Raw genomic sequence first — 27,330 nt, forward strand, 5'->3', positions numbered from 1 at the left:
CCAGGGGTTTGTGTGTTCTTGGACCAAGGCTCGACCCCAGAGGAACTCTGAAGAGGTGCCGCAGCAGGCCAGGCATGCCCGAGCATGGGCTGGTCAGGAGCGAGGCTGGACAGGAGACAAGGATGACTGAAAATACTGACCCTCCTCCGGACCTGCACGCTTCGGGAAGACCATCAACGCAATGGTGGTCGTATGAACAGTCCTCCAACCGTTCCAAGCCCTTTCGGACCTGCCGCTGGGTAATGGCAAGAAGCGGCAGGCCAGATGGAGGCCAGGGCAACGAAGACCGGAACATGGAGATTCAAACGAAGACTCAGGAACGAGGAACTTTGATGCATAGTCGAGACTCATGAACAAAGTATTCAGAAGACTCAAACTAGGTTCAAGGTATTCAGGAGAGTCAAGCAAAGTACTGGGTTGAGGCTGTGACGCAGCGCGCCCTACACAGCCCACCTGCGGGACTGGTCGCGGACCATGCTGGACTCGAAGTAGCCTCCAGACGAGAAGTGGAGTAATGAACGGAGCATGTCTCAGAAGCTGTAGAGGCCTGCACTGGGGCATGCCCTACACAGGTCGTGAACCACGCTGGGACGGCACAGGAACTAGCAGAGTCTTTGGCGTGCGCGGAGCAGGCACAAGAGACTCCGTAGACCAGGGACAAGGATATAAGCGGAAGTCTCCCAGAGGCTTGTGCTGCAGAAGTGAGGAAGGCATTGCACCACGAGGCGCCCTAAACAGCCCACCCGTGGGGCTGGTCACGGACCACGACATGGCACGCCAGGAAAGGTGGCAAGGAGGAACCAAGGGGTCAGGACATCTGGACTGGAACACAGATTGCAGGAACTGGAAGACAGACAAGACTGACCATGGGTAACAGGAATAGCAGGCGGACATCTGGACTGGAACATGGACAACTGGACAAGACGAGGAGCTCCATCGAAGAACAGGAAACACAGGACCTTGAAGAAGAGCTGGAACAGGGACGACTCCTAGAATGAAGGACAGGAAGATCCCAGGAGCGTCTAACTCCTTACGAAGGCAAAGCTTGAATGAACACTGGGCCCTTTTGTAGGGCTGAAGAGGACTACGCCCAGGGGAGGAGCTAGCAGGGGGCCATACCTGGCTGGCCCTTCAAATACAGAAGTGAGGCGCGAGCCCACACCTTAGGAAGCTGGGAGAGAGCAGGATCCTCTGGCGGCATCCTCAGCCACGTGGAGGACCCAGGCTGGAAGAGGAACGGACTGCAGGAGCGACTCCATGCCACAAAGAAGGAAGGCAGGCTGCAGGCACCGGCAGGGATGGCTTCCCTGCCGGCTGAGGACCCTGCCGGCAGTGGCATGGACGAATCCCTCCAAAGACCTCAGGAGAGGCGTGGCAGTGGCGTGGATGGCTCCATCCAAGGACCTCAGGAGTGGCAACAGCCGGGAAGACTGAAGAAGGACGCTGAATGCCGACACCTGCAGGAGCAGGCAAAACAAGGATGGCCTCTCTGCCGTCAAAGAACCCCAGCAGCGCAACGACAGCCCGGCAGCCACATGGGAAGGCTCCCAGCAGGGCAGGAGAGGTAGCGGCGGTCCCAGCCACGTGGAACGGCTCTCAGCAGCTCAGCCATGCCACGCAGAGCAGGAAACTGCTGCGGTCTCCGGACCATGGAGGACGGCGGCAGACTGACTCACTCGGTGGAGCAGCAGCAGCGGCCCGACTGGCTGCAAATGTAGGGGACCTGCCCACCCTCCTTGTGGGCAGGTTCACAACACATAAGTATTGGTAAGTTAAATGTAAGACATTGACGCTAAGAGAGAATTTGAAAAGAATTTGGCCATAGAAGCAAAAACGCACAATAAAAACTTTAAAAAATATGTCCGAAGCAGAAAGCCTGCAAGGAAGTTGGTTGAACCGTTACATGATTGAGGAGTTAAAGGGGCACTTAGGGAAGCTAAGGTCATCCTAGAAAGATTAAACAATTTCTTTGCTTCGGTGTTTACTGAAGAGGATGTTGGGGAGATACCCATTCCAGAGACAGTTTTCAAGGGTGATGATTCAGATGAACTGAACCAAATCATGGTAAACCTGGAAGATGTGGTAGGCCATATTAATAAACTGAAAAGTAGTAAATCACCTGGACTGAATGGTATACACCCCAAGGTTCTGAACGAAGTAAAAAATGAAATTTCAGACCTATTTCATTAATTTGTAACCTATCATTAAAATCATTCGTTATACCTGAAGATTGGAAGATGGCCATGTAACCCGGATATTTAAAAAAGGCTCCAGAAGTGATCTGGGAAATTATAGACTGGTGAGCTTGACTTCAGTGCTGGGAAAAATCATGGAAACTGTTATAAAGAATAAAATCACAAAACATTTAGATAGACATGGTTTATCTAACCAGCCAGCATGGATTTACCAAGGGAAGTCTTGCCTCACAAATCTACATTTTTTTGAAGGGGTGAATAAACAAATGTGAACTGGTAGATGTGGAATATTTGGATTTTCAGAAGGCATTCAAATATAAAAATAATAATAATAATAATGAGAGGCTTCTATCTAAGAAAACTAAAAAGACATGGATAGGAGGCGATGTCCTACTGTGGATTACAAGATAGTTAAAAGATAGGAAACAGAGAGTAGGATTAAATGGTCTGCTTTCACGGTGGAAAAAGGTATAGAGTGGAGTGCCCAGGGATCTGTACTTGGACCGGTGCTTTTTAATATATTTATAAATGATCTGGAAATGGGTACAGTGAGTGAGGTGATCATATTTGCAGATGACACAAAATTATGCAGAGTAGTTAAATCTCAAGCGGATTGAGTGCAGGAGGACTTTGTAAGACTGGAAGATTGGACTTCCAAATGGCAGATGAAATTTAATGTGGACAAGTGCAAAGTGATGCATATAGGGAAAAATATCCCTTGTTGTAGTACACAATGTTAAATTCTATCTTAGGAGTTACCACCCAGGAAAGAGATCTAAGCATCATAGTGGATAATACATTGAAATCGTCGGCTCAGTGTGCTGGAGCGATCAAAAAAGCAAACAGAATGTTAGGAATTATTAAGAAGGGAATGGCAAATAAAATGATGGATGCCATAATGCCTCTGTATTGCTATATGGTGGGGCTGCATCTTGAATACTGTGTGCAATTCTGGTCGACGCACCTCAGAAAAGATATAGTTGCACTGGAGAAAGTGCAGAGAAGGGCTACCAAAATGATAAAGGAGCATGGAACAGCGGCCCTATGAGGAAAGGCTAAGGAAGTTAGGGCTGTTCAGTTTGGAGAAGATATGACTGAGGGGAGATATGATAGATGTCTACAAAATCATGAAAGGACTTGAACAAGTTAATGTAAATTGGTTATTTACTCTCAGGCCGATACAGTACATTGTGCTCCGGTGGAGTGCACTATTAACCTGCATTTGGACGTGTGTTTTGGATGCGCTAGCTTTACCCCTTATTCAGTAAGGGGTAATAGCGAGTCGAAAACCCGCATCCAACTCCCCCGAGACTAATAGCGCCCGCAACATGCAAATGCATGTTGATGGCCGTATTAGTCATTCCCACGCGATACAGAAAGTAAAATGTGCAGCCAAGGCGCACATTTTACTTTCAGAAATTAGCGCCTACCCAAAGGAAGGAGCTAATTTCTGCCGACACCGGGAAAGTGCACAGAAAAGCAGTAAAAACTGCTTTTCTGTGCACCCTCCGACTTAATATCATGGCGATATTAAGTCGGAGGTCCCGAAAGTTAAAAAAAAGTTTAAAAAAAAAAAATTTGAAATCGGCCTGCGGCTCACAGGTTGAAAACCGGATGCTCAATTTTGCCGGTGTCCGGTTTCCGAACCCGTGGCTGTCAGCGGGCCTGAGAACCGACGCTGGCAAAATTGAGCGTCGGCTGTCAAACCCGCTGACAGCCGCCACTCGTGTCCAAAAAGAGGTGCTAGGGATGCGCTAGTGTCCCTAGCGCCTCTTTTTACCGCCGGCCCTAATTTAAATATTTTAGTTTACTGAATCACACGCACAGGCCAGTGTCCTGTGCACGCGCCGGGAGAGTGGGCGCTCGCCCACTCTCCCGTGAACTTTACTGTATCGGCCTGTCTGCAGATAATAGAAGGACTAGGGCACTCCATGAAGTTAGCAAATAGCTCATTTAAAACAAATCAAAGAAAATTCTTTTTCACTCAGCATATAGATAAGCGCTGGAATTCATTGCCAGAGGATGTGGTTACAGCAGTTAGTGTAACTGGGTTTAAAAAAGGTTTGGATAAGTTCCTTGAAGAAAAACATAAACTACTATTAATTAATAAGCTTGAGATTTATTTAATGTTTGGGTACTTGCCAGGTACTTGTGTCTTGGATTGGCCACTGTTGGAAACAGGATACTGGGCTTGATGGACCCTTGGTCTGACCCAGTATGGCAATTTCTTATGTTCTTATGTTATAAACCATATTTGTGCCAATGGAGAAAATAATGACCTAATAAAAGTGGATGTATTCGTATTTAGAGAAAGGAAGATCGTTCTGAAATTAGCAAATCATAGCTTGTTTAAATTATTGAATTATGGTGAGTGGTCAGGTTTAACACAGAATTAATCAACTTTGGCATCTTTAACGAAACGCACATCTTGCCAAAAAGAAAAGAATACCATGCAGAGTCTATTGCACAAAGAAAAAAGACTTCCTAGTCATCCTGGATTAAGTGTAAAAGATACGAGTTAATTAGATTACAATTGGTTCTGCTGCCAGTTCATGTGAAGTCTGAAACATCTGTGAGGGGAGACCCTGGAGTACTGGAGTACAGCTGAAGGGGCAGCTTCTTGGCTTCTCGGAATAGCACGAGAGAAGCAGATATAGAAGTGGCCGGGACAATTTCAGGATTTGGTTTTGGTTTTGTTTAAACAGCCACAGAGCTTTCGAAACCATTGATGGTGGTTTAAAAACCTTTTTTTTTTTTTGTTTTGATCTGACTGGTTGAGTCTTTTCCTTTTGCTCTCTTGCTGTTCTAATCTGAGGTGTTGTCATAAATAATTTTGCGCTGTGCAGATCCAGGGCAACACCTGGCGTGCAGAGCACCGCAGCCTGCTTCATCACCTTCCCGTAAATAGATTGTAAATGTTTTATTTCGTCTGTAAAATTCTTCGTTTAATCATTATTTCAAGAGAATAGCTTTGGGGAACTATTGGGTTAGTGTGGATAATCTGAACAGGGTCAGGAGTTTCTTTTGGCAGTTCCCACCAGTAAGGCCTTGAAGTATAAACTTCTCTCTCTACCCTTCTTCCCCCTCCCTTCCCCGCCATCCCTCTCCCCATAAAGGGAGAACCCAATAATCCCTCACTTGCATAACAGAGATCACAAGCTAGAAGTTAGAAGAGAAGCAGCATCCTTCAATGAACAGAGAAATCATCCAGCCACTGGTTCCCCTTGTTGAACGAACAGATAATATCTCCTCTCAAGCTGTTTTCTGGGTTTTCTAGGTTCTGGTGCAGCAGCTGCCGGGCGAGATGGGCCAAAATGGATGACGGGATAGCATCGTTAGGAAGGATCTTCAGTGGGAATGGAGGGGAGGACCCCTTGTGTGTACACTTGACACTGCGCAGTGACTGTGTATAGCAGTTATTTGTTATTTATGTTAAATACTTTTTGCATGCTTAAATTTGAAAACTCTAAAGCAAGGTACAATCATTATATAAAAAATGCACATAAAAATAACAAACAACAGACAGTAAAACCAACAATCTATCATACATGATAACCCATCTCCCCATCCCAAGCCCCTGCAATAAAATCCACAGATTTTGTAACTCAAGCCTGCAGCCCACAACCAGAAATGTACAGATGGTAATACCTATGTTGCGCTGAGAGGCTTTGGGGCTATCAACAATGCAGGAAAAAATGCCCACATTCTACATATACCACTCCAACATCTGGCAATAAAACCTTCGAACACCATATTACATTCATTAATCCAGCAGCCAACGTCCAAACAAACAATAGGACCTAACGCCTCTCAGAACCCGGGCTGTCCCAACTATTCAGCAGAAATTAACCAACACTGTATTGCATTAGATATATAGGGGCAAAACAAACAACAACCATCGACACAGTTAGCTGCCCAGGCCATGCTGCTATTAGCTGCACTCGCCAAATCAAAAAAAAAAAAAAAATAAAGTCACAATTTCACATGCTGACGAAAAACTGCCAGATCTTGAAGGGAGCAAACTCTGATGCCATTGATTCCAAAGAAAGATCTATTGCTTGTGGCAGCCAGTGTGTAATCCTTAAATGAAGGCACCACCAATACTCTTCCTGAGAATGCAATGAACCTCCAGGAACATAGAAGGAGAGTTTATTATGCAAACAAAGAGAACCAATGCCATGCAAACGTTTACATTCTAAGGAAAGTATCTTGAACGTTGCTCGCCAACAAACTATGCTTATTGTAGTGTGCGTGTTTCCTCTCTTAATATTCTGCCACATGCAATGACATAAATGTGACCCCCTTTCAAAAAAAAAAAAAAAAAAAAAAAAGGTTCCAATTGTGTAATCAGCTGCTTGATAAGATTTTGCAGCTGGTCGTAACTTGGCCTACCTCAAACAAACATCATTTGCATTAAACTTAACAAAATATCCATTCCTTTCATAATAGCTCATTTCCATGCAGGGAAGTTCACTTCCCAACCCCTTCTAATTAGTTTATGTTGTTGTTAAGATGAGAATCAGACACCAACCAGGCATTCCTTGGAACTAATACTGCAGCATCACAATTAATACTCTTAACACATTCGCATCCAGCGCTTAGCCAGCCATCCCTTGGTGTGACACTTCTTTTCCCAGTGCATGCAGAAAGACTTCATCTCTCCAGATTTGTTTTACTGATTGCCAATCACGGATTCTTTTCAATTAACCTCAAGGAAACGCCAGTGAAACAAAGATAATAGCGCAATCATAAAAGAATATGAAATATAAAAGCCTTCCGAAGTGTTTCACCACTTGGAAATCTTTATGATAAAGGTCAAACGCTGTTTCGTTCCAGAATTTACATCTGATTTTAACCTGCCCCTCACAAAAGAAAAGTTTGTTCTGAAGAGCTGGCCTCTGATTTAATGAGCGGAGGTGTGAGGCTGGGTTCTAGAACTGACTGCCAGTAACAAATGTGGCTGACCTTGAGTTAAGGATAAGGCAACTCACAGTGCCTCATTATTTCCCGGCCAGTCATGGTTTTTGGCCTCCCATGAGACTGTTTAATTCTTCAAAGTGGAGATGGCCAGCTCTAGTCCTTGAGGGCTACAAGCAGTCCAGATCTAGTCCTTGAAGGCTACAAGCGGGCATGTCGTCTAGCACACCCAAATTATGCAGTCTACTGGTAGTTTTATGCAGACTGCAGTCATTATACGCAGATTTATCTTATGAATATTCATGGGTAATGCTGAAATCCAGACATGTTGGCTGCCCACTGGCACTTTAAAGCAGTAGTACCCACAAAAATAGACTTAAAAAAATATTAAATTGACAGTTAAAGCATTTCAGGTTCCCCTTTTTAATTCTGTTTTTAATTCAATTCCTGAGTTGTGCTTAATGTTCCTGAAAGCCTTTCCTCCCTATTTTAACTCAATTGGGCACTGCTGATCCAAACCCTGTGCAGGCGTCGGACTGGTGCATGTAGATCAGTGGTTCTCAACCCTGTCCTGGGGACCCCCCCAGCCAGTCGGGTTTTCAGGATATCCACAATGAATATGCATGAGAGAAAATTTGCATGTTATGGAGGCAATGTATGCAAATTTTCTCTCATGCATATTCATTGTGGATATCCTGAAAACCCGACTGGCTGGGGGGGTCCCCAGGACAGGGCTGAGAACCACTGATGTAGATGCACAAACAGCTGAAGTATGCAGACTCAGGGCAGGCAATAATTTAAATCATGGACTGTGGCCTAAGAAAAGGTCAGCACCTTTTGTTCCCAAAAAAATCAAAAGTGTGATGAAGCAAGAAATAAAATATGAAAGCAAAGAAAGGAGACCTGGGAATAAGACCAAATAAGGAAGACCTAGAGTCCAGATGCTAACAGATTGCTATTTTGATCCTCTATTGCTACTTTAATAAGAAGTTAAAAAGAACCTGGTTGGCATATTGTAGTAAGGCAAAACTTCTAGAAGATCAGGTTGTTTTTTTTCCCTCTTGTTAACATACCCTGGGGGCCTACAGTCTCTTTAGCAGTAACACAGTAACGAAGACCACAGACTATTAATTGCAATGACAGTGATAAAGGAAAAGTCAGACGAAGCTATTTGTCTTTCATGTAACCTCGTGCATCATCACAAGATAAATGAAAACTCATTTTCTCATTTGATTCAGTCTGTTTCCAGCCCCCCCCAGGGGCAGGTTACTAGAAATGATGTCACTTCATCCACCAAAAGTGCCAGCACCTGAGTTCAAAGGTCAGAAAGAGTGCAAGGATTCCATGAAAGTCTGTCTGTTCCCAGCATCCCAGGGGTGAGGTGAAAGCAGGAGGGGGGCTGTACTCATCATCATTAAATCCCCATTGAAATGGAAGGGGTAGGGCTGAGGGAAAGGCGGGGGGGAGGGACCCTGATGGATGACACCAGTGGCAGGGGCTACTCATTGTGCCACTGCCTCTGGCCACCCTCCCTGGAGGCCACAGCTAGGCTGGCAATTTGTGACCCTCCCTTTGAGCACATAGGGAGATAGATGAACTTTTAGAAAGAGTTATTAAGGAGCTGCGGTGACCCTGTATCTTAGCTCATTTGTATATTTTAACCTGAGGTAAAATGTTTCACCCTTTTTGAATGAATGAATTTATTTATAAAACGTATACACCGCATAACTTGGCCAAACAATAAAAGTAGCTTCTTTTATTAATTAATCGATTTACTAATTCATTGATTTATTCCTTAGTGTTCGGTTCTTTTTACCCACTTTGTATCCACTAATGCCGTGTACAATAGCTGGAAGGACGAGCAAAGCTGAATTTATACACTTGTGAATGCTCAAAGAAGTAGTTAATGATCTCGGCTTAACCAAGTAAATGGAGATTTTTGCTAATGCAGAAACCAACCTTTTTTTTAAATAGAAAACATGGTGTATTAAGTTTGCTTGAGCATCCTGATATGGGTTATGCTAGGGTGACTATATATTTCCATGTCCAGGGAAACAAGCTGATCCAGTCCTGTTTCCTCCCACCCATTGCACATAGTCCTACTGTTTCTTAGAGAATATAATAGGGAAATCGAAACTACATCTCCCTGCATGCCATGGAGAAAAACCAGGAGTGGCTCAGCTTGTCACCCTAAGCTATGCCTTGCCAGCATTCAGAACCTGCAGTCAAATATGATTTTTATGTGGCACCCATAGAGAGGGTACATTCTCAAGCTCCAATAGACAGGTGCTGAAGCATAATTTAGATTAGTAACCTCAATTGCTTGGGTAGAAAACATATGATCTGTGCATCTACAAACCGCAGCAGGGCTAATATCCACCTCTTGGCAAGTTGGATGCCTGCCTGCTTCTCCATACTACCCTTGTGTTCCAGCTGAGGCCAAGAGCCATGGGGAGGTATCGGTATTGTTAAAAAAAACCTCATAAATTTGTGCCTGCTGTGCAGCTTTTAGTCTTGCTCGGCCTTTATAAAAAAAAAAAAAAAGTGGAGTGTGTGCTTTTGGACATGAGCATTCTGAAAGGGAAATATCAATACCAATCATACGGTAAACGGGGGTGAGTGTTTACGTATAAATAAATGCATAAAATAAACTACCACCAATGAAAGTTCCTGTAATAGAACTGCACGGAGAGGATCATGGGTCGCTGTTCTATAACAAATATGATGAGAAATAGCTTTCTACTACCACTAGTACTACTTAACATTTCTATGGTGCCATACGACATACCCAGCGCTGTACAAACGCACAAAAAAAGACAGTCCCTGCTCCATAGAGCTTACAGGCCAATAAGACAAGCACACAGTTTATCTTATTAGATTGGTAACACAGTAACTGTTGGCTGGTAAAGGGCCAGTTCTGTATATGGATGAACTTACAGAACCACCTTTCGTAGGGGGATTAAGATGAGGCCTGGCTCAGCTTGACCAGCAGAAATGCAACCAGCAGACAGCTCATCACAGATCCTTTTCTTGAGACGTGGACATGATTCAAACTAATTATGAAGTTGATTTGTAGCTAGGTATTGGGGGGGGAAGGGGAGTTATTATGTATGTTTTAGTTGTAACCCGCCCCGAACTTTGGAGGGCGCGGGAAATAAGCACTTTTAAATAAATAAATAAAATAAAATAAAAGAAATAAATCTTTGAGGAATCCCATGCTCTTTGGCTGGATTGTTGCACCAGTATCTTTCTCAGAAAGTCTTGCAATCTTCCTAGCAGTTGCTGCTGGCAGTGCCAACATGTCTTGCAGCAAGACTGTCCAACCCTTTACCAAACAGAGTGCCTTTGTGGAATATGATGCCTTTGGAAGCTCTCCTTGAGCTCGACTACTTGTCATTTTGAAGAAAAATAAAGACCTGGTTGTCTGAACAAGAACATGGAGTAGGTCAAATATAATCCCAAGCATATAATCATTCAACCCCACCCATGGCTGGGAATCTCTTCTGGCAATGATGGTACATCAGCCGTTTTATTTAGGATGTATTTCTTAGGGATGTGAATCGTTTTTTGACGATTTAAAATATCGTCTGATATTTTTTTAAATCGTCATTAATCGTTAAAGAGTGCGATACAATAGAAATTCCACCGATTTATCGTGAAAAAAATCATTAATCGGGTTAGTGCAAACTAACGGGAGTTAGGACACAACCTAAAAACCCACCCCGACCCTTTAAAACCGCTCTCTTAGCCTCCACCACCCTCCCGACCCCCCCAAATACGTTTTAAAATTACCTGGTGGTCCAGTGGGGGTCCTGGGAGCATTCTCTCGCGCTCAGGCTGTCGGCTGATAAACAAGGATTGGGTGGGTTTTTTGGGTGGTGGAGGCTAAGGGAGCAGTTTTAAAGGGTCAGGGTGGGTTTTTTGTTTATCGGATCGGGCACAGCCGATAAAAAAAAAACAACGATCGGGCCGGACGAAAAAAATGCACGATTTGAATCGGAACCGAACCGATTCCAGTTCTGATTCACATCTCTAGTATTTCTTGCTCTGAATAAAGTAGTGATAATTTGCACTCTGAACCACTGGCTATACTCATTGGCTGCACCCACTAACTTTGCCACATGGGCAAAGCAATGATCCAGGGTCTTCGCCATCCACAAAGAACACATCTGGCACTCTCCTGTACTCCCAAAGGGAAATCACCTTTCTAACCTTGTTATTATCAGAAGATTGATTTCCCAGTTGAGCTTTTCTGGACTGTGTTGAATTTGTAAAGAGTTTATGGTGGAGGGGGGTGCACAGCATTGTTACTTCTTTAACACAGAATTTATTGGCTGAGTTGAAAGACTCAACTTCATATCTCAATTGTGATGATGGGAAAAGATGCTTTTTAAAGTTTTAATACCTAATTCGGTAAGCAACAGTGGGTCACAACTGGAAAAATCTGAAAACAAAAATATTGTGAAGTAGAAACAGCTGGAAAATACATGGCTAGAGTAACAGCTTTTTTCTTATTCTATGCTAATGGCAAACAACTTATATAAATCATTCCTATTGTTTCTTTGCAAAATAGCATAAAATGGAGTCTTCCTTTGGTATCATTGCTTGCTATGAGACAATGACTTTGCTGAGACATTCGAATGAATTAGATATTCAATCAATGAAGATTAACTTGCCCAAGGTAAGATGGTTTTTACATTCATAAGGAAGTCAAATACGATTATGCATATGAAGAAATTATACAGAGATGAGTAGAGTGTAATATATGATAATTATTTGAAAGGATATACTTACACACTGATTATCATATCTTAAAGACCAGGCAGAGATGGGAGAACACAGGAAAGTAAAGAAAATCCTTAGGAAGAACAAATTATAAGAATCACAACAACCTACAAGATGGTGTTTGGAAATAATATGATTTATAAGATCAATAAACCAGACAAGGCATAGACCTTGCCCTAATATTAAGAAAACATGTTGTAATCTTGTGAACAAATACCTGGACTGACTGTATAAATACCTATTAATGAATCTCCTAATACAGTTTCTCATATTTTTAACAAACTTGGGATTGCTTTCATTTAATTTTTTTCCCCCAAAAATGTCATCTCAAGTAGTGTAGGGGAAGGGTAAAATATGAGTTTGTATCAAACTACATTTCAGCAACGGAAAAGGAGTCTCAAGCTGAATCCCGTATCGGGTGAGAGCCAAGACACATTTTGCGTTGAGTAATGTAGGAATATTATATCTGTTTAAGGGGCCAAGCAATGAGCACAGATCAGTTAATGAACTAGCTGAGCTCCTGCTGAGTAGTCAGAGTGATTAGAATTCTACTTCCTTGCTTTTGTCAGCACTTGAAAATCCATAGCTTCCTCAGTGATGTCTTAGAGATGAAGCAAAGGGATTTGCCAGCATGGGGGCACAGTAGGCCATTACCAGAAAAATGAAGAATTAAGGTTTTGGAGTTTTCCAAAAAAAAAAATAAAAATCCTTCAACAACAAAAGTGTTATGGTAGTATGGAAGGCAAAAGAGGTTGATAAGGAATGAGGATGAGTAGGAGGAGGCTGCCACTCATGGAAAAGAAACTTGGAAATAGAGGATGACCAAATATCCACCAGTAGCTTTGTCATTTGTAGTGACTGGTGGAGAGTTGCTGGTTGCTCGTATGTGGGCACGCAGGGCAAAGAGCTCCTAGCCCTCAGAGAACGAGTCTGATCTCTGGAGGGTAAAGTGCCAGACCCGGAGGAGCTAAAGGAGACAGAGAGGTATAGAGAGGAGACCTTCAGGAACATAGTGAATAGTCCCACCTCCAATCAGGCAGCCCCTGTGCTGCCTTGGAGAAGAAAGGTCACCTGGAAGGAGAGCATCACCTTGGTATGTCAGGAAGCAATTCTGTAGCTAGGACCTACACTCAAGTTGATCTAGAATCCTTTCACACTGAAGGTTTGGCTTCAGGGGCACGTGCCCAGGAAGGAAGGGTTAGGTTGGCCATTATACTTGGCGATTCAGTCATTAGGAATGTAGATAGCTGTGATGCTGGAGGACGTGAGGATTTCTTGGTATCTTGCCAGCCTGGTGCGAAAGTGGTAGTCCTCACACATCAGTCACCTAGATAGGATTTTAGATAGTGCTGGGGAGGAGCTGGCTGGCTTGGTACATGTAGGCATCAATGACGTAGGAAGATACAGGAGGGGTTCTGGAAGCCAAATTTAGACTGTTAGGTAGGAAACAGAAATCCAGAACCTCCAGGGTTGTATTCCCAGAAATGCTCCCAGTTCCATGCACAGAACCCCAGAGGCAGGCAGAGCTCCAGAGTCTCAATGCGTGGATGAGACGATGGTACAGGGAAGAGGGCTTTAAGTTTGTTAGGACCTGGGCAACATTTTGGGGAAGTGGGGGCATTTTCCAAAAGGATGGGCTCCATATTAACCAGGGTGGAACCAGACTGTTGGCACTAACCTTTAAAAAGCATATAGAGCGGCTTTTAAACTCAGGAGCGCAAGGTTCGAAATAATGTATTTTGAAGATACTAAGAAAACAGGAAGTTAGGGATTCCCAAGAAAGAGGTGTAAAAAATTCAAAAAGTAGCCCACGAGTCATTAAGTAATGAACAGACAGAGTTGAAAAAGTCTAAATTACCCCTCTCAGCTGATGAGCAGGTTGTTTATTCAAACAAAAACACATACTTTGTCATGTCTGTATATGAATACTAGGTCTAAAAAAATAAGATGGGAAAGTTAAGAGTATATAGCAGTGGATGAAGAGTTAGATGTAATTGGCATCTCAAAGACCTGGTTGAAGGAGGATAACCAGCAGGATACTGTGATATCAGGGTACAAATTATATTGCAATGAAAGGATGGATCAAATTGGTAGAGGACTGATACTATATATTAAAGAGGGCATTGAGTCAAATGGGATAAATGTTCTGCAAGAAGCAAATGCACTGCAAAATCTTTATGGATAGAAATTTCATGTGAAAAGGAGTATTACTGTCCAGAATGGACAGACAATGAAATGCTACCAGAAATCTAACAAAATCAAAAAGCTAACAAAATCAGCAGCACAGTGATAATGGGCGATTTCAGTTATCTCAATACTGACTGGATAAATATCACATCAGGACATGCTAAGGAGGCAAAGTTCCTAGATGAAATAAATGACTGATTCATGGAGCAGCTGGTACAAGAACCAACAAAAAGGGTTTTAGACCTAGTCCTTAGTGGAGCACAGGATTTGGTACGAGAGGTAATAGTTTTGGGGCCACTTGCATTATTGATCATAACATGATCAGATTTGACCTTCTAACTGGAGGGAGGACACTGAAGAAATCTACTGCGATAGCATTTAACTTTCAAAAGGAACACTATGATAAAATGAGGAAAATGATTAGAAAAAAAAACTGAAAGGAGCAGCTGCAAAGGTTAAGAGTTTACAGCAGGCATGGACCTTGTTTAAGAATACCATCTTGGAAGCCCAGACCAGATGTATTCCACACATTACGAAAGGTGGAAGGAAGGCTAAACAACTACCGGCATGGTTAAAATGAAAAAGGGATCCGAATGAAGAAAACAGGAAACATAATAAGCATTGGCAAGTTAGATGCAAAGCATTGATAAGGAAGGCAATGAGAGAATTTGAAAAGAAGCTTGCCATGGAAGCAAAAACTTGCAATGCAAACTTTTTTCAGGTACATTTGAAGCAAAAAGCCTGTGAGGGAGTCAGTTGGACCATTAAATGATCAAGAGGTTAAAGGGGCAGTAGGGAAGACGAGACCATAGGGAGAGATTAAATTAATTCTTTACTTCGAACTTTATTGAGGAAAATATAAGGGCTAAACCCATGCCAGAAATTATATTTAAAGCTGATGAGTCAGAGGAACTCAAACAAATCTCAGTGAACATAGAAGATGTAATAGAGCAAACTGACAAACTAAAACATAGCAAAGCACCTGGACCAGATGGTATACATCCCGGAGTGCTGAAAGAACTAAAAAATGAAATTGCAGACCTACTATTAGTAATTTATAAACTATCATTAAAATTGTCTACTGGGGGGGGGGGGGGGGAGGAGATTGACATTATCCTGGCAAGATGGATGCTTAGGCAATAAGTTCTCCACCACCTCTCTGCAAAAGCAGAAGTTCATTACCTGCTATTAATTAAGTTGACTTAGAAAATAGCCACTGCTATTACTAGCAACAGTAACATGGAATAGACTTAGTTTTTGGGTACTTGCCAGGTTCTTATGGCCTGGATTGGCCACTGTGGGAAACAGGATGCTGGGCTTGATGGACCCTGAGCAGAGTGAGTAAACTTGGCAATTCTTGCCAGAGCTGGAAGCCAGGTCTGAGCAGGAATGACAGCCTGCAAAAAAAATTGTTCGATCTGAGACAGTTTTTGTTCAATGCGAGTGAATCCCAATATGAAGATCTCAGCCCGCAGGATGGATCATCAGATGAAAGGAGAAATGGTGGGGCCAGGCCATGGCAAGACTGAAACACTTCCCGAAGTGAGATCAGGAGAAACCCTCACTGAGACCGACTTCTGCAATCGCTTTAGAGATATACAAACAGATATAAAGTCTGATTGGAGCTGCTGGACTGTGCACAGAGAGCGGAGGATGTGGAGGCCAGCATGGAAGAACAAGCCGCACAAAACGAATGCAGCTAAAATAATCTGTGTCTGAGCTACAAAACCTTAACAAGGATATGTCCAGCAAGCTAGAAGACCTAGAAAATAGGTCGATTCGTTCCAAACTAAGGATCAGAGGCTTGCCCATGATGGAGGTTTATAAAAATGCCTCTGCTGTGGTACAAAAGTTATGCCAGGTGGTCTTAAAGGCAAGCGGGGTTAGGCAGGGAGCAGCAGGAGCTGACAGAGATTGTTCCGGGCAGAGCACCTAGGATGCTGGGGAGTGCCCTTCGAAATGCCCTGAGAGATATTATTGTGTGTTTCCATAGCTATCTAATGAAGGAGACAATTATGACCTTAGTGAGAAAGATGGGATCGGTCTCCTGGGAAGGCAATGATATTGTAATTTGTACCTGTCTCCAGACACATTACGGAAACACAGGGAAGCTGCAAATGGTGACCACTCTGATTCGTAAGGAAAACATTAGGTACCGCTGGCTGTTTCCGAGGGGGTCTGGCATTTGCAATCAGCGGTGTCATGTCAAAGATTAAGACAGAATCAGAGGCCATGGTCATACTGCAGGCAGCTAGAATTTCAGTCCTATCAATCCCACAGCAGCGTGCAGGCCCTGTGGAGGAAGAGAGGCCAAAGAGTAGGAAAAGGGGTCTGCAGATGGCGACGCAACTCTAAGGAGTCGACCTCACGCCACTCAGCCCCGCCATGAGCGTTTCGCGTTCTGTAAGGTCAGGCAGGTTCCATACCTGCCTGGCCATTGTAATATGGTGCCAGGCTCACGTGGGCAAGCCTGGCAGGTCAAATTGGTGGGGGAGGGGTGAAGGGGGAGAGGGGGGAGGGAAGTCGCTGTTGCTGCGACCGTTGGCTCCGTGCAGCCTGACACTGCAACCCTCCCGCCACCCCTACTGGGTTGTTATTGTTCGGGGGAGGTTTCGTTATCGCAACTTAAAAGTGGGGGCGGGTAGCCCGAGCCGATTGGGGGGTTATGCTTTGGTTAAAAGTTGTTTGACTTGACAGGGGTCATGGCAGGGATTCCTAATAGAACAACTGGGTGCAGTTGTTGTTGGTACGACTCCTTGCTGGACAGTGGCGGGGGGTCGACATGATCGGCTCCTTGCTGGGTGGTGGTGGGGGTCGTGGGATATGTTCCAATGATGTCACTTCATACAGGCTGGGATAGCCTGCGCGTGCCCGTCTTGCTGGTCAGTAATGGATGGGCAGTGGTGGTGGTGGTGGTGGGGGGGGGGCGTTATTGTTATGGCGATCTGACTCGGGCTCCTGGGTGTTGGTAATAAAGCTGCGGCCTGTTTGATCCCCCAACTTGTGTTGTGTGTGTTTATTGTGCTGTAAAGGGACGAGCATGGGCAGAAGTGTCAGTTCTGGCTACCCATATTACAAGGAGGTGTCCATTCTCTGTATGGGATGCGACCAGAATGTCCTGTACATGCTTTCCTGTCGCTGGTCATGCTGTTCTGAGCGTGATGACTGGCATAGGGGTGAGCCCTTTACGCTGTGGCGTAGTTGATGCAGCCTCATAGGCAAAGCTACGAGGCCTACGGCCAACAGGTGGTGAATGCACCCTGATGCAGGACAGGATGGAGCTTCACCTATACCAGCCACCTCCCCAGCAGGTTGAGCCCTTGGGTTCTGACAGCCAGCAGGACATAGGTGGGGACCAAGGGTGGAATAGAAAGCAAGCCTCTAAGAGCATGCTGGGGTCAGGACGGGCAGCAGGCTGGAGATACCGGGACAGGCCAAGGGTCAGGGGCAGACAGTAAGCAAGCACAGTCAGGTGCAAGGCGTCAGGTCCGGGAGGCAAGTCCAAGCAAGAGGTCAGTATCAGGAAGTCAGGCCAAGGATGAACGAAGACCCACAAGAGACACTGGACAAGACAGGCAGGGCAGGACAAGGCTGGACGCGACAGGAGGGATAAGGCAAGTCTGGATGAGACAGACTAGGCAAGGCTGGATAGGAACACAGGAACAAGGAACCAGGAACGGAGGAGCAAAGCGCACTGCTCTAGGCAGGAGACCCCCCCTTTGCTGAGGTAAGACAATGCTGCGGGGCCTTTGATTAAATAGCCCAATAAGGCTGACATCATCAGGAGGCAGTGCTCTGAGTTTCCCACCACGGGGCCTGTATTATGAACGCACCAGGTGGCAGCCTGGCCGGATGTCAGCGGCGGTCGGTGACATGCAGCGATGGAGACTTCCTGCCGCGACAGGGGGGGCCTCTGGCAGAGTTGGGCAGCAGCTGGGGTGAGTGCGGCTGCTCGTGGTGTAGTCCTGTGAGCCACCAAACATAACACTGAGTTTGTTTGTTTATCTTAATGTCTTGATTAGTATAAAGGCAAGCGGTCCTTGTTAATTATCATTTTGAGAAATGTAACTGGTTAGGAATGATGTTATTTTCTAAACGTTTTGAGAGATATGCAGGGGAGAGGGGAGAAATCTGGGATGAAGTCCTGCCAGTTTGGTGGCTGATAAAGGGATTTGGAGGGTCATAGGAAGGGGGGGGGGGAGAGGGGTAAGTGGGGAGAAGGGTTCAGGTGAGGATTGTAATGAAGATGGGGCCCAGAGATATTTCATAGTAATATACTGCTGGTGTGAAAGGGAGGAAGAGATGGATGATTGGTTGAAAGAAAATTGGTATCAGTTTCTGGAAAGGGAAACACTTTGGAAGGATGGGATTGGGAAAGGAAAGTGGAACGGCATGTTTGGTTTTCATATCACTAATAAATGTCAGTTATTAGATTTGTATCTATAAATACCAAAGGATTGAACACAAAACTAATAACTGACAAAAATTATGCCAAGAACTAGTTTCCTTGAAGGCTTCCATAGTTTTCTTGCAGGAGTCTCATCTGTGTAAAAGAGATGAGAGACTTTTGGAGGTCCATATACAAAAGCTATTAGACAGATAACGTACTAGTTACTCATCTAAATGGCTTACCTGGCTATAATTAGCCCTTACCTGGCTAGAATTTAGCTGGATAAGAAGGGGCCTTCCGCGGGCAGGCAAGAGGTATTCTGAGGAGGAGCGGAGTTAGCCGCATAAGTTAAGAGGCTCACGCCGATATTCAGAGTCAGCCACTTTAACTTATGTGGCTAACCTTGGTCGGGCTGTAGGCCTGTCCTAAAGTTAGCCGGATATATTCAGCGGCACGACCGCACCCTCAATATACCCTGCTAGTCAGCTAGATATGTTTATCCAGCTAACTGGCCAAGCTGCACAGTGGCTGAAAATGGACCCTCTTGGTGTCTAGACAGTATCCACATATGCTTCTGGTCTTTAGTACAACTAGGAATAGATATGGTGGGGGTGAGGATCCTTAGCTCAGGGGAGGTAATGGTACAGGTGGAAAAGTGCAGAGAGATATGGATGGTTGATATGGTTTTGCCCAGGTAGGCTTGAACCATGAAAAGAATACTTTAGTAAAAGTTTATTCTCCAAATAGTAACCAAGGTGAATTTCTGGGCATCCTGGATCAACAACTGGCAAATAATGTGGAAGGAAGCTTGATAGTGGGGGGAGATTTTAATTTAATTAGACTTCCACCCCTCAATAGCTCCTCAGAATTGAGTGAAGCTTCTAAGTCTCATAGAACTAGTCTCAAGCAAATAATGGATAAATAGCAGCTAGTTGACATTTGATGGGTTCTCAATCCAACTACTAGAAACTACTTATTTTACTCTAAGCCACATAATGTGCACACCTGTACTGATTACTTGTTGGTGGATAAATAATTAGCCTCTAAAACAAAAGAGGTGAAGACAGGATGAATTACATGGTCAGATCATGCCCCGTTATGGTGGGGTGTTGTGAGCACGGCAAATGATGCAGGACACCATTTTTGGAAATTTGATGATGCTTTATTCCAAGATAAAGAAATCTGTCAACAAATACAAATAGCAACCACAGAATATTTGGACCATAATGATAGAGCAGACACTTCACCGATGGTCCTATAGGATTGTCTTAAGACAGTTGTGTGTGGAAAGGTACAGTAATCTTGCTTCCTATAGGAAAAAAAAGAAACATAAGAGGGAGTTGAAACATATTATGTCCAGTTTAGGAGCTTAAGCATAAACATCTGTCTAATAGATGGGTATTGCTAGAGCTGGAAGACTATAGACATAAATTTAATTTAATGTATTATATAGATTCAATCTTGCTATACAACTACATTATATGATTCAATCCGGCTGCACTGTAAATATTCTTCTGTTCAGTTATCTCCCCCCTTTCCATATCCAAGTTTTTTTCTCCCTGTTTTATTGTAACTTTCTCATATCCATGCTATTGTTTACTGTGTTTGAATATTGATTACTATGTTACTCTCTTCCTTATACACATTGTTAATTGTAAACCAGTTTGATGTGATCCTTGTCATGAAAGTCGGTATAACAAAATAATAAATAAATAAAATAAAAATAATGGAAGTAGAGGACAAAGCTTATAAATTGGACAGGCTTAAACAAACATATTACTAATCTGGGAATAAGGCTGGCAAAATTTGGCCCAAAAACTCAAAGTTAAAACTTTACAATCTCAGATATTAAAAATTAAAGATTGTGAAGGAAAATTTGTGCTGGATTGGTCTAACATAAGGAAGAGATTTACTCAATTGCATGAAGAACCATATACTATGGATCCTGAGATTACAGATGAAGCATAGATGCTTATTTGGAGGGGGGGGTGTCAGGCTCCCATTGTTGGGAGAAGAGATGAGGGAAGCTCTGGGGAAACCAGATTCTGCTATAGAAGTGCTGTGGGTGATTCGTGACATCAAAACAGGCAAAGCACTGGGTATTGATGGTTACACCCATAAATTTTATATAAATTTTCAAACCCCTTTAGTCCGAATGTTTAATTTCCTGAGGGAGGGAGGAGAAGTATCAAAAGCAGCAAATGCTTTGGAGATTATAGTGCTGCCGAAGCGGGGGAAAGATCATACTTTGTGCAGCTCGTACAGTCCAATCTTCCTCATTATTGTAGATATGAAGGTTCTGGCCAAATATTGTCCCAAAGGCTACAAATGGTGATTCTGTCACTTATACATAGTGATCAAACAGAGTTGATGCCAGGTCGTATGGCCGGAGACAATGCAAGCAAAATCTTGAACTTTGATCATTATGCTAAATCTCCATGGCTCTTGACCTTGCTTTTTTTTGCTGTGGATACAGAGAAAGCCTTTGACAGGGTGCACTGGTCTTTCCTCTTTAAAGCACTGGAGAAAAGTACTGGACATCATTTCATAGGATGGGTGCATGAATTATGCAGGGGCCCAGAGGTGTGTATTAAATTTAATGGGGGGATACTTCAATAACTTTACAGTGGGGAGGGGAATGAGGCAAGCGTGTCCATTGTCTCCATTGTTATTCGTGCTGAGTACAGAGCCCTTCAGGGAAAGAATCAGGCGGCACCCTGACATACAGGGTATTAGGATAGGGGAGGGGCAATATAAAATATCTCTAAATGCGGATGATATCATGTTCACCCTAACTAATCTGGAAACGTCTCTGAAGGCTATTTTAGAGGAGATGGAGGACTTTGGGAAGGTGTCTGGCTTAAAAGTAAATATGGACAAATTGGGGGTTTTAAGCATATTTCTTCCAGCACAGGAGGCCCAGGGATTAAAGGAGGAGTTTCCCTTTAAATGGGCAAAGGGTAAATTACGATATGTAGGAATTAATGTGGGTTCAGATTTCAGAGATCTTTTTCGCCTTAATCATGCGCCTCTTATAAAATCCCTGGAGACGGACTTAGAAGCCTGCAACAGATACTCTCTATCCTGGTTGAGGAGAATAACTGCAGTAAAAATGAACACTTTACCCAAGTTATGTCATCTACTTCAAACAGTTCCCTGCATTACTCTAGAGGCCACAAAGAAAGATTTTTGCTTTGATATGGAAACAGAGACTGCCCAGGGTGGCTAAGTCTATTCTATAACAAACTAAAAGTGAAGGGGGGGGGGGGGGGGGGGTTTAGGGGTCCCAAACATCCTGAAGCATTATGTGGCTTCTCAATTAAAAATTACAGTACCTACACTATCATGTCCAAGAGGAAAGAAAACAATGGGTTGAGATCACGTGAGTCATGTTGGGTGCTACTCCCATACAACATGTTTTTTTGGTTATTGGGGAAGCAGAGAGTAGATTGACCTTCGATATCTCCCTGAACTGATTGCACTTTTCATATATGGAAGAGGTGGAGGAAGGTTCTTATGGGCAATAGGGGGTAATTATTAAAGCACGTCTATTAGGTGCAATCCTGACTTTCAAGTAGGGGCTTGGAATCAGGCTTTTCAAAGATAGGAATCCCTGGGATTGGTAAGGCTGGGAAAGGTATGCAGCAGGCAGAAGGGAATAGATCTTCAGGAGATTTTTGGGGTGGTTTCAACCCATGATTATTTCACTTACCTTCAACTTTTTGGCATCTAAAAAGGTGAAAGCTGATTTGATGCTGGGAAAATCTTTCTTGGAGGTGTATTGTGAAAAGGCAACATGTATTAAGGGGATTATCTCTTAAGATCTATGTATTATTGAACATAGCATCAGTAACTAAGTGTAAGTATATGGAGGCCTGGGAATCTGATCTAGGGGAGGTGGAGGGTGAGGGGGAGTGGGATCATTATTTTTATGTCTGTATCTTCGATGTTGACTGAAAATAGTTACAAAATGTTATACAGGTGGTATATGACACCCGAGAGACTGAAAAAGATTTACCCTACCAGCGATGGCCAGTGTTGGTGCAAATGTGGGCTTCTGGGCTCTTTTTGGCATGTTTGGTTATAACATTATGGGACAAGGTCTTCAGATTGGCTACCGAACATTCCCTCTCAAGACTTATCCAAGTATCAGAATAGGCTTCTGCATCAAATAGCCTTAGCTGCCAGCTGTGTGGTGTCCTGAAGACGGAAAAAGGACACAATCCCTTCCAGGTCAGCGGTATGTGAAAATCTGAAGTTGATTCACCACATGGAAAAGCTGATTGCTATAAGACGTGACACAGTTGCTAAATTCCAAAAGGTATGGCCTTCTTTTCAAATATGGTTGAAGGCAAAAAATTCACTCGAAGACAAACGTAGAAATTGCTTGACTTGATCCTCTTGGCAGCAGCTGCTTGGGCAGAGAGCAAGATAGGTAGTTTGAAGTGATTTAAGAATGGCAGTTATGGATATTGCTATGATCATCTTTCTGGGGCAATCTTATAATTAAGGGTGGGGGGAAAGGAGTGGTATGAGTTTCAGTAGTTTTCAATATTGTTCAAGTTTACTTGATTATGAGAAAATTGGATGACATCATTAACACAATGTATATTTGTGGAAATTGTGAAATCTTATTGTTCAATAAAGAAAGAGTTAAAAAAAAATTGTCTACTAAGATTGGAGGTTTGCCAACGTAATGCAAATTTATAAAAAGGGTTCCAAAGGTGATCTTGGAAACTTCAGATCAGTGAGCCTGACATCAGTGCTGGGCAAAATGGTAGAAACTATTGTAAAGAAAATAATTACTGAACATATAGATAAGTCATAGTTTAATGGGACAAAGCCAACATGGATTTAGCCCAGGGAAGTCTTGCCTCACCAATCTGCCACATCTTTTTGAGGATGTAAATAAACATGTGAATAAAGGTGAGCCAGTTGATGTATTGATTCTGGATTTCCAGAAGGCATTTAACAAAGTCCCTCATGAAAGTCTTCTGAGGAAATTAAAAAGTCATGAGATAGCAGGCAATATCCTATTGTGGACTGGGAACTGGTTAAAAGATGGAAGACAGAGTAAAAGTAAAGGTCAGTTTTCTCAATGGAGAAAGGTGAATAGTGGAGTGCCCCAAGGATCTATTCTGGAATCACTGCTTTTTAATGTATTTATAAATGACCTGGAAATGGGAACAATGTGAGATGATCAAATATGCAGATGGCACATTACTCAAAGTGATTAAATCACAAGAGGAATGTAAGAAATTGCAAGAGGACTTTGTAAGACTGAGAGATTGGGCATGCAGATGGCAGATGAAATTTAATGCAGACAAGTGCAAAGTGATGCACTTAGGGAAGAGTAACCCCAATTATAGCCACAGAATGCAAGGTTCCACATTGGGAGTTACTTCTCAGGAAAAGGATTTAGGTGTCATCATTGAAAATACTTTGAAATCTTCTGTTAGCGTAGTTGCATTTAAAAAAGTTTAGGCAAGTTCTGGGAAGAAAAATCCATAAACCATTATTAAGGTGGACTTGGGGAAATCCATGGTTTATCCCAGGGATAAGCAGCATGGACTCTATCAACCTTTTGGGATCTTGCTAGGTACTTGTGACCTAGCTTGTCCACTGTTGGAAACAGAATTCTGGACTTGATGGACCTTTGGTCTGACCCAGTATGGCAAGTCTTATGTTCCTATGTTCTTTCTCCCCATTACCAAAGCTGAACGTCAGTGCACAAATATAATAGAGTTTATTGTATTGTGTTAAAGGAAGTTTCTATTTGTGCCTCTAGGCTTTTTCTATGCCATTAAAGCATTTATACCTGGCCCTTCATAGGCTCAAAGAATCACAGGAACAAACCAGTACAGTCATAATGTTGGGAAAATCAGTGGCTCATTGCTGTCCCCCTGATAAGTGATTGTTGCTGACAACTCATAAAATATATCTACATATATGACTGTCTTCATTCTGAAGTGATATTTTTACCAGCAGTTCTCTTTGGTTCACACCTACCATGAGGCTATTGCTTTGTGAAGCAGATAATTCCCAATGATTAATGAGTATATCTACATAGGAGATATGTTAAATGAAAGCTGAGTAGAGGCATGTGTGTTGTCTTTTTGCTTACTTTACAATGGTCATGATTCAAATGTGCTTGGTTACAAAAGTAGAAAAATAAATATTGCATTGTTCAAGTTCATTTAGGACATAGTTATATCTGTTTGATGTTTTTCATGAGTTGCTGTTTAACAAACCACAATGAGAAAAAATATCAGAGCAGCACATTATGCAAATATTGCTTTGGAAATACAGATGAATGTATTATTGCTAGATGGCGCCCAGATGTTAACTATTAAAATTGGCTTACCTATATACAAAGAGTTCTTGTACTTTGATGACAGCTGTGGGGAAATTATTGAGAACCAGGGATTGCGGACAAGTACAGGGAGTTGTGGTACTGTCTCTTTGGGTCCTATATTTGGGTTTCTTTATCTTATGGGAAAATAGAAATGGAACTAGAGGTTGTGATGACTAGTGTGATAGCCCTTGGAAATATGGTTTACCTGGACTTTATCATCTAAACCAGACATGGAAATGTTCATGAAAAATATAGTGTCTATCATAGAGCCTTCAGTTTCATCATCTTAAAGTACTATCCTGGGTATGGACAGGCTTGTTTGTGATATATGGATTTCTTTCCAGGGACAGCAAGGTTGGAGTCCGGAGGAGGCCAGGAGCCTTAGTAAGCAGTAGTCTAAGACTGGAGGCTGTATCAAAGAAAGTGGCCTGCTATGCAAGATGCCTATGCCAATTTCTTCACCTGACACCACGGCCATTTCCTGCAGTTCAACTCAATGCAGGCCACAATCAGGACTTGGTGTTCCCGGAGAATACCTAAAAACACCCAGATGGGCCAAGGGTATCTGAACCTTGGCATGGCTGATAACTGAGGTGGACCAGGGATCCAGCATGGGTCAGGAATTTAGCGTAGACCAAGAATTCAGCAAGGAATGGGAATCAGGAGTAGATCAGGAATCAAGGGCCAGTCAAACAGCGTTTCCATAGGCAAGGCCTAAGAAGACTGCTTGGACCAGCTTTCAATAGGGACACACACCCAAATCTGGTCCAATGAGTTTCCAGTGGTGTGGACCGTCCTTGTTGGGTAGGCTAGATAATTACTGCCAAGGTGTTCCAAGATCAGCTGGTCCTATGTCTAAACCTGAGGGTCTGTGCCTTGAGCCCCGAGGGTCACCAGTTGGAGACTTACTTTTGCTTACAAGCATCACTTTTAGGATTCTGGGAGATACTAGATTACTTTAATTATTTTCTTCAGGGCTAGTCTGGTAGCTCAGTGGTAAGTGTTGTGCACTACTGTGCAGAGGACCTGAGTTAATTTCTTGGACCAGGTCTTCTGCTCCCTGGGCTGGCCAAGGCTGAGAAATGCTAGAGTCAGCATTCACAGCCCTGTGCAGGGGATGGATGAGCAGGTCTCACCCATTGCTGAATAGGGTCCACATTAGGCAGTTTCTGTAAAGAGCTGCATTTTGTAGCCCCCTTGCTCAAGGACTGTCATTGCAATGGTTGGTAGGGCGATACTAAAACAGCAGAAATTCTCAGTAGCTGCAAAAGAAAATTCATGGCACCACTGTCCAAATGAGGCAAGTTCTGATCTACCTGGATGCCTAAAAAGAGCAGGAAGAAGCTGCCAACGCAAGCAAATATTATTACATTCAGGTTTGCCAGATGTTACAGTTTAACATTAATATTGCAAACTATGAAGGAACCTTAAGAACAAAAGAATATGCCATACTGGGTCAGACCAAGGGTCCATCAAGCCCAGCATCCTGTTTCCAACAGTGGCCAATCCAGGCCATAAGAACCTGGCAAGTGCCCAAAAACTAAGTCTATTCCATGTTACCATTGCTAGTAATAGCAGTGGCTATTCTCTAAGTCAACTTAATTAATAGCAGATAATGGTCTTTTCCTCCAAGAACTTATCCAATCCTTTTTTAAACACAGCTATACAACTGCACTAATCACATCTTCTGGCAACAAATTCCAGAGTTTAATTGTGTGCTGAGTGAAAAAGAACTTTCTCCGATTAGTTTTAAATGTGCCACATGCTAACTTCATGGAGTGCCCCCTAGTCTTTCTATTATCCGAAAGAGTAAATAACCGATTCACATTTACCCGTTCTAGACCTCTCATGATTTTAAACACCTCTTTCATATCCCCCCTCAGCCTTCTCTTTTCCAAGCTGAAAAGTCCTAACCTCTTTAGTCTTTCCTCATAGATGGTTTTGTCCTTAATATAAAGGTATCTTCACTATGGAGGACTAAATTTGATGCAAATTTAAAAAAAACCCCAACAACAACTTTTCATCCCTCCCATAAGTCTGGTTCCCCCCCTTTGTTTGTTTTTGGTTTGGTTTTTTTTTTTGGGGGGGGGGGGTTGTCAGTAGGTTCTCTGCTTGTATCATGGCTGCATGTTAGATGGATTTCGGCAGGAGCATGATTGGACTGCCGGGGCCTCCAGCCAGGTTTTGATAAAGAGAACCAGGTCTGGGTTATGCCGGCTCCCCTGTGCTCCCCCTCACTGCCTTCAAGAGCAGGGCACAACAACATGGCCAGAAATAAATCTTCCTACTATATGGGGAGGGAGCCTTTTAAAAGCAGCTCAGAGAATTTGACAAGGGGTTTGTTTTGCTGTGTTTTTTAGTTGTGTTTAGTTCAAGCAGGTTTTTAAGGGCACTGCCATCTGATTTAAAAGAGAGGCGAAACCATGAATGAGCCTGTAGGCTTTCAGTTTTTGGAAATCGCTGTGATGGTTTGCTGGAAAAGTCTTATATCAAAAGAAATA

General features: G+C 43.2%; 1 long non-coding RNA gene across 1 annotated transcript in view; it reads left to right on the top strand.

Moving 5' to 3' along the window:
* The window catches only part of LOC115098036, an 81,308-nt gene that overhangs the window by 53,634 nt on the left and 344 nt on the right, over positions 1-27,330 (top strand). The window contains exon 3 of the long non-coding RNA XR_003858394.1: positions 11,686-11,793. This is a non-coding gene — a long non-coding RNA (uncharacterized LOC115098036). The remainder of the gene's footprint in view (positions 1-11,685; positions 11,794-27,330) is intronic.

Source organism: Rhinatrema bivittatum, chromosome 8 (assembly GCF_901001135.1).
Source record: "Rhinatrema bivittatum chromosome 8, aRhiBiv1.1, whole genome shotgun sequence".
Taxonomy (NCBI): Eukaryota; Metazoa; Chordata; class Amphibia; order Gymnophiona; family Rhinatrematidae; genus Rhinatrema; species Rhinatrema bivittatum.